The sequence below is a fragment of the Tupaia chinensis genome, unplaced genomic scaffold (assembly GCF_000334495.1).
Source record: "Tupaia chinensis unplaced genomic scaffold, TupChi_1.0 Scaffold000308_1, whole genome shotgun sequence".
Lineage (NCBI taxonomy): Eukaryota > Metazoa > Chordata > Mammalia > Scandentia > Tupaiidae > Tupaia > Tupaia belangeri.
The window spans coordinates 42,390-51,253 of NW_006159798.1; positions in this window are offsets into that span (position 1 = coordinate 42,390).

Consider the following 8,864-nt stretch of genomic DNA (forward strand, 5'->3'; position numbering starts at 1 on the left):
TTAAAACTCACGCTGGGCATGTATGCGTGTGTGCCCAAGATCCCGAGAGGAGAATGGAGGAGAAGGGATTGTGGCGTGGCCATCCCCCCTGGGGGGTGATTCCTCACTTTCTGTCTCTCTGTTTCTCCCTGTTTGTCTGGCGAGCATGCGCGCCCTATAGCAAAAACCTCTCAAAAAAAAAATAAAATAAATATTAAACACCCTCAAATTAAAAAAATGAAAAAATTCAAAAAGAGAAAATAAATAGAATGCCAAAATCAACAATAGATTGACTGTCCAGGGAAAGAAGAAAACACAAAATGTTAAAATCAGGACCAAAAGAGAGGACATTATTACCAACACCAAAGAAATGAAAATAATTATATAATGAAAACCATATGCCAACAAAATAGATAACTCAGATTAAATGAAAAACGTCCCTGAAAAGACATAAATTCATACAAATGACTTAAGAAGAAAAAAAATTTTAAGTACCTTTAACAGGTAAAACAACTGGTTCAATAATTTTAAATAATACTACAAATAAAATTAATGGTCCAGATGTTTCCACTGTTGAATTTTATCAAATACTTAAGTAATAAATAAAATGATACTTCCTACTTTAAAAAAAATAAAAATGTAGAAATAATCTAATTTTGCAAATATACTCTTACACCGAAACCAGACAAAATTATCACTTAACAAAGAAAAGCCACAGGCTATATTCCTCCATGATTACAATTACATGTATATAATCCAGAGACTATATCTAATCTTTAGCAAAATATTAGTAAACAGAATTTCCAATATACAAAAATGATCTTACATTATGAAAAAAATTGAATTATTCCTAAGAATGTGACATTTGTGCACCATCCAAAAATGAATTAATGTAATATACCACAGTAATAAAGGTCAAAAAATAAATCAATATGTCATTAGATACAGCCAAAGCATTTGTCAAAGTCTAAAGTCACTCATCATAAAACTTCTTAATAACTAAAAAGTAAAAGAAAGTCCTTTCACTTGATTAAGAATATTCTTGAAATATCAACAGTTAACACTACACTGGATGGTAGAAGACTTAATTATTTCTTCCATAAGCTCCAAAACAAAGCAAGAATGTTAACTCTCATCTTCTATTAAACACTATTTTGTCATGGAGGTTATAACTAGTACAATAAATGAGTAAAACTAATTTACAAAAATAAATACTATATCTATTAGAATAAGAAAGCATCCTTAATCATTAGCAAGAAAATATACCAGAAGTTTGCTCCATTAAAGAAAATATTTTTATAAAAGAAAAAAAACAACAAACTGAACTTCATCATCTTTTTAAGTTTAATTTCAAAAAGCTCTTTAAAAACATGAAAAACAAGACAAAGGTAAGGGTAAAATGTGTTCAAATGACATATCTGGTGAATGAATTTTACTCAGAATATATAAACATCTCTTATAACTCAATAATGATAAAACCAAATAAAAATGCATATAAATGTATATTTCACTATATCAGACATGCAAATGAATAATAAGCACATAAAATATATTCAATGACAATGACCATTAATTAAAAAAATAAGTATTGAAACCACATGAGGAAATACTGCACATTCACTAAAATGACTATAATTAAAAAAAAATAGGTAGATCATAACAAGTGTTGCTGAGGATGTGTAGAAACCAGAGTCATTCATATATGTTGCTTTTGGAAAACATTTTATGGCCAATTTTGAAAACACTGTGGTAGTTTTTAAAAAAGATAAAATAAATTTAACTTACAGTACAGCAATTCTTCTTCTTGAGATTTGCTCATGAGTAATTAAATAAATGTCCATGTAAAGATGTGTATGCAAATATCTATAGTCAGATTACTCCTAATAGCTTAAATACTGGAAATCATTCAGATGTTGTTTAGCTGGTGAATTAATAATATTATATCCATATAATAGAAAATATTACACAGTAAAAAATATGAAATAACTATAAATCTCTCAATAGTGTGGGAATTAAAGTTTCTCCACCTAATAGAGGACATTTATGAAAATCAACGATTAATCTTCTACTTAAAGGTAAAAAAATTAATTCAACATTAACAGACATAATAAATAATATGCTCATTGAAAGAAGTCAGATGATGGGGCAGCAGGTGAAATAATGGTTAAGGCATTGGACTCCCACATGGCTGACCACAGTTCAAGGGCATGAGCACTCGCCAGAAAAACAGAAAGAGACAGAAAGACAGAAAGTGAGAAATCATCCCCCAGGGGGATGGCAACACAGCAATCCCTTCTCCTCTATTCTCCTCTTGGGATCTTGGGCACGCACGCACACACACACCTGGCATGAGTTTAAGCCACTGAGTCCAGGATGTGAACCGCATTCGACTATGTGGAAGTCCAGCGACGTGATGCCGGAGTCCAGCCTCAGCGGGGGTGGGTTGACTCATTAGAGGCGGTGCAGGAAAGGAAGACTAAGGCCTCAGTGCCTTTTCATGCACGTCCTGAGTTGGACACTCCTCAGAGATCACTCTCTGTAGAGTGACAACTGCCAGGAATTATCATGCCTTTTTTTTGAAAATGTGATACATGCAAGTAAATGGGTGATGGGCTACATGTTCTAATTATCAATTCAATAGGGATCATAGGCTCCATTCAGGGTTGGATTAAGGGTGGGTCTATTGTGGTTCAGCAATTGTTCATTTGATGTAGGCAGGTCTTCATGGAATGCAGTTTTGAGAAAGCAGCTCCAGTGAGCAGAGATAATTATCAGCTGATGCAGCAGCAGCCATCTTGTGATTACTGAGCACGATGCTGAGAAAAGAAAATCTCAAGTATAGATATTAGTTCTTATGGATCTCAATAAAGAATGATACTTACATAGTTTTATAGGGATCTAATACTTAATTTAAGGAATCCTAATATATTTATCTGTTTCACTTGGTGAGGGAGGGGGTGTCCTGGGCCAGTTTTGGCCTAATCCTATTTTATGTAAAGAAAAGATTATCTTTAAGCTTATGTTAAATATATCTTGAAGGGCCTTCCAAAAGTCAAGAAGATTATTTCTGCCTAGATAGAACTTCAGCACACCCTCTATTGTGACCCGCAGGGATGAAGCATTGTAATTAACAGTAGGTGATTAGGGCAAAGAGGAGTAGTCAGGAGACTTTTGGGAAATCTTATCACATACTCAAGAGATCTATCTAATTCTTTTATAGTAGTATATCAGAGAGTCAAAGGGGGGATGCTTCCCAGCAAGACTACCGCAGTCTCTGGAGCATACATCAAGCGACCTTGCCAACATGCTGAGTCAACCCAAGCTTTGCTCATAGGTCGGGGGGGTGGGGGGGTGGGGGGCGTATAGCAGCAGCCTTGCCAAGGCATTGAGCCGACTTAAGCTGTGCTCAAGGGTCAAAGGCTCAAAACAGATCCTGGAGTCCCACTGGGTCAGACTCCTCCACAGCGATATAACCATTATGCTAACTTCTGGTCCCCACAGTTCAAGTCTTGAACCCAACATCTTGAAACTCATGCCAGTGCATGTGCATGTGTGCCCAAGAATCATGAGAGGAGAATGGAAGAGATGGGATTCAGGCAAGGCCATCCACCCAGGGAGAAATTTCTCACTTTCTACCTCTTTGTTCAGTGAGTTCACTCACCCTAATAGAAAAAATATCACTTGACAGAGAGACAGAAAGTGAAAAGGTACCTCCCACCCAGGGGAAGGGGAATGACCACTACATGGAAGTCTAAGGACATAACTATTACACCAGCTACTGGTCCCTAAATCCCTCACTCTTAAAAAAGAAAGTGAAAAAAAGGAATCAGATGAAAAAGAGCATGAGATGTGCAGAAAAGACAAATTATGGCAGAAAATAGGTCAGTGATTGCCTAGAGCTGGGGTAAAAATGGGGATTAACTTCAAAGAGATACACATGAACTTTTGGGAGTAATAGCAATGTTCAAAAACTAGAAAATGGTAATGATTGCACAATTCTATAAGTTTAGTTCAAAGTAGAATTGTTTAGTTCTACTGAACAAATTTTATAGTTTGCAAGTTATATCTTAATAAGTTCTTAAAATATTCCTGCTCTTCCAAAAATACAATCAAGAAAATGAAAAGGCTTGATAGCCTGACATAGTTTAGAAAAAAAATATATTTGCAATACGTAGAAATGACAAATGAGCTGTGGAGGCATTTATAAGCAATATATACAAAATAGGCAACCTGAGGAATATGTGTGTGCACAATCTAAATCCCAAAGGGAAAAAGGATGAAAAGGGGTTGAGTCAGGGCCATGCCTCTTTGGAGGCTTTCTCCCTCTGTCATGCTCTGTCTCTGACATTTTCAGTGAGTGCATGCATCATATGGCAAATTATAAAAAAGAGAAATATCTACAAATTAATAATAAAAGTATAAGTAACACAATTTGAGAAAATAATGAAAGATTCAAATAATACATATACCAAGGGAAAGAAATTATAGGAAAGAGGTTTAACCTCATTAGTCATTAGGAAATGCAAACCGAAGCTATCTTCAGGCAATACTTTAGTTGAATATCAAAAATGAGGAAAAGATATTAAATATAAGAAAAATAAAACATGAGCAATATCAAGCATCAATGAGGAAGAAGATCAAAAGAAATTCCTTATATTATGGGTAGAACAATAAACTGTTACCAGCATTTGTGAAAATGTTTTAGAGTACTAGCTTGGCCAAATAATTCAGCAACTATACTATAGTTAACCAACTATATTCACAATCTTATATCAAATTAAATCAAACTTAGGTATACTAACTTGTATTTATTAGACATGTATCCCATCAGATCTATATGCGATTTATACAATTTTCTCTCTAAGTTTGTGTTTGTTTGTCTGTCTTAGTTTACCAGAGAGTACATGCTTTCACCAGAGAGTGAGAAAGGAAGAAATCACCTCCCATTGGAGATGGTCCATTTCTCCATCCTTTGGGAATTATGAACAAACACACACAGAGGTGGGTGTTATTTTAAGTCATAGGGTCTGCAACAGAGCAGTTGGTGATGGCGGATCCAGTTGACTTAGCTGCCAGGGCTGACTAATTTTGTAGAAATAAAATAGAATCAAATGATAAATAAGTGGCAGGAAATAAATACCTGTGTTTACAGAATAAAAATAGATTCAGAGTTAGAGATAAATGGACAGGCGTCTTGTGTTCCCCTTTCCCTTAAATCAGTTCTAGTCTCTCTCCATTAATATGCACTGAAGGCCCAGATTGTTTCTTAGTTTTATGTATTACTTCCTTAATCATTTTAGGTTTCTAAAAATTACTTCTATAGTCAAACTGCAAAGGAGAAGCATGAAACAGTGTAATTGTTATATGTTTTATAAATAGTTTCAATTGAAATGCATATCATAACTCAGTAGATGTATGTAGAAATAGTCTTATTAAATATCCAAAAAATTTATTTTATGGCAATGTGTTAAACCATATTAACTTCACATCAAAACAGTCTTGAAAAAAACTAACAAACTTTAATCTTGACATTTAATATGTTATTTTAAAAAAATGTTTTTAAACAACTCTTTAAATCCTCTAACACTGCAGTCCAGGTAAAAAGAACATGATGTGTTAAATTCACAAACCTGACTCTGAAAAGCACAGATGAATAAATCAGAAACCCAAATCTTTTATTATAATTTTGGGGGGTCACTAGTTGGAGAAAGGGTGGCAAGAGTAGATCTTTCCAAATGTTTCTCTAAACTATGATGACCTTATAAGGGAAAAGAAAAAAAACTTAAATTCTTTTCATGTATTTTCAAAGAGCTTATCCACAGATGAATGAGCCTAACTAAAACCAATTTCAATAGATGTGGAGGAGTACTATTCTAAAAGAAGAAATCTGCCTGAGGTGAATAGTGACCAATGCAAAGACAGACAATTTGAGAGTTCAACCACAACTTCCTGTCTCGAGAGGTTTTTGCTATGGGGTGCCTGTGCTTGCCAGAAAGACAAAGAGACAGAAAGTGAGCAATCACCCCCAGGGGGATGGCCACGTAACAATCCCTTCTCCTCATTCTCCTCTCAGGATCTCAGGCATGCACGCACATGCACCCAGTGTGAGTTTAAGCCACCTGGTCTGGGACTTGAACTGCAGTCAACTACATAGGAGTCCAGCGACATAGCCATTACACCAACTGCTGGTCCCACCACAACTTCCTTTCTTAACGCAGGTTTTGAATAGAAATTTGGTCCCAACGGAGGCAGAGAAGAGGTTTCAATATTAGGTTTCAACTTTAATTAATAGTTTTGATTTCGAAATTGTAATTTGTAATTTTTATTGCTTTGCAACTTTAAGTCATATTTTCTATTACTGAAAAAGTGAACATAAAAGTCATGGATATAAAAGTCAAGGCCATAGAAAGATATTTTCTGAAATAAAATGTTAGGGAATAGTGAGAAATAAAAATAAAGTTGTATTTTGATTATGTCATGACTTATGCTTAATCAACACATGAGTTTCACACATGTTGCATCTTAAGCAATTTGCTTCAAATTCAGGATGTTTAATGAGTCAGAACTGAGCTAACAGCAAATCATGGATGAATGCCAGATTTTCCAGGCAATGCCAGCTGTGAATTTAATTTTTAAAGCCATTTGTAATAATATGGAATAATTTTGCAATGGCAATTCAGCTTAATGGATGATGACTTTCAGACTTGCATTCCAGTTTCATTTATTTTTTAATAGTCCTAGTTCTGCCATACTTTGGTAGAGTTGTATGGAACATCTACATGTTCCATAGACCTGTGTAATGAATAGCAGTTCTGAGTAATTTTTATTATTGATGGGATGCAGCACTATAGAATTATCAAAGAGTACCCATTGCAAAGCGAAATTAGAAAAAATATTCTAATACAGAGTGAGAAGGGAATCAAAGTTTTTCAGACATGTCTGATCCTTTCTCACCCCATTCTTTGTCTTTTTGTTTGTTTTGCTATCAGACACCTGGGCTCACCAGAGGAGACAGAGAGAAAGAAAGGAAAAGTGAGAAATCACACCCCAGGGAGGATGGCCCTGCCACATTCTGCTCCAATCTTGTCTCCAGAGTTTAGGCATACCTGTACCGGCATTCAGTGTGATTTTCAAGCTGTCCTGTCCTAGACTGGAACCTGAAGACTTGTCCATGTGGGATCCAGCCTCCATAAAGTCCATGCCACTTGCTGGTTCTTCACCCTGTTCTTACCTTGAATAAGCTGCTACTTTTTTTTTTTTTTTTTTTTTTTGAATAAGGCACATGTACTCCTTAGGGAGAGACAGTGAGAGGGAAAGCGAGAAATCACCCTCTAGGAGGGATGGTCATGTTGCAATCCCTTCTAAACCAGTCTCCTCCTCGGATTTTGGACATACATGCACTCACACCTGCTGTGACTTTCAAACCTCCATGTCCAAACCATGGTAGAGTATGTGTGAGTCTAGAGCCTTAATCCTCATGCCATCTTCTGGCCCCATGAGTTGATAAACTATAATAGCTCTCTCATTATATTTGTCCCTCTGCAGTTTCTATACAAAAAGTAGAGGCACATTTTATTTTGTCTTAAGTAATCTATTTCAGAAGATTTTGGTTATTATTATTATGCCCAGCATATTAGAGACTTTCAACAGGTGATGATAACACTAGATAATTAGCTATATTTTTTCAGTTATTTCTGGGATGTGTGTTGGCATGTCTACATGGTATACTTTTACTGGACATGCTTTATTTGGCACTCTCAACATTGTATTGCAGGAAGTAGGAAGTTACTTCTGGTATTCTACTTTCAGCTTCTCTGACCCTGTCATTGTTTTTTGCTTTGTTTCCTAGTCCTCAATGAAGATCCCCTATGAGGGCTAGGTTCTCTCCTGCTTCTCTCAAGCAGGCCCTCCATGCGGAGTGTACCACTGCATTGCTTCTTCTCTAGTGGCAAAAATTCTGATCATAGTCTGAATTGGCATTGAATAAAGCAAAGAAAGGAATAACCACAGGAACACACTGCCTTGTGTATTTTTCCTTTTTTTTAAAGACAGATTTTTGCTATAGGGTGCATGCTCTCACCAGAGAGACAGTAGTGACAGATAAACAGAAAGCAAGAAAGTCTCCAAAATTGTAAGAAAATAAATTTCTATTAAGTCCATGTCATCTTGGTTCTTTGTATGGTAGCTCTACCACATTAATGCAATTAGTTTTTAGAAAAGTAGAAATTTTTAGATCTTCTTTTTTAGAGCTTCTTTTTTTAAAAGGAAAACTCCAGGAATAGCAGATGGTGTAAAGTTGCTAGACTCCCACATGGCTTACTGTGGTTAGAGTTCTGGACCCAGAGGCTTGAAACGCACACCAGGAACATGTGCATATATGTCCAAAATTCCAAGAGGAGAATGAAGGAGAAGAGACTGCGGTGTGGCCATGCCCTGTGGGAGGTGATTTCCCACTCTCTGTCTCTCTGGTGACTGCATGCATCCTATTGGAGAAATCTGTCTTAAAAAAAAAGAACAGCATTAAGAAAAAAGAAAAGAAATTAACCTCTGTAAATGTATTCTTTCTAGAGAATCTCTCTAGATTTGTCATGTACATACATATATACCAAAATATATGTAAATATATAAATATATGTGTATATTCAATAGTATGTGTATACAGACACACATGTGATGTATAAGCAAAAGGCTTCATCTCAACATTGACAAATATTCATTTCATAATCTTTCAACAATTCTCACGAATTAAAATTAAAGTCATCTCAGCCAAACAAATGAAAAACTGCCTATTTTTTAAGCTTGGATTCGTATTTATTACTATTTTGGCAGCAAATAGATCCAGCTCAACTGAGTAAAATGGCAGTAATAACGTTAAGTAACGTATT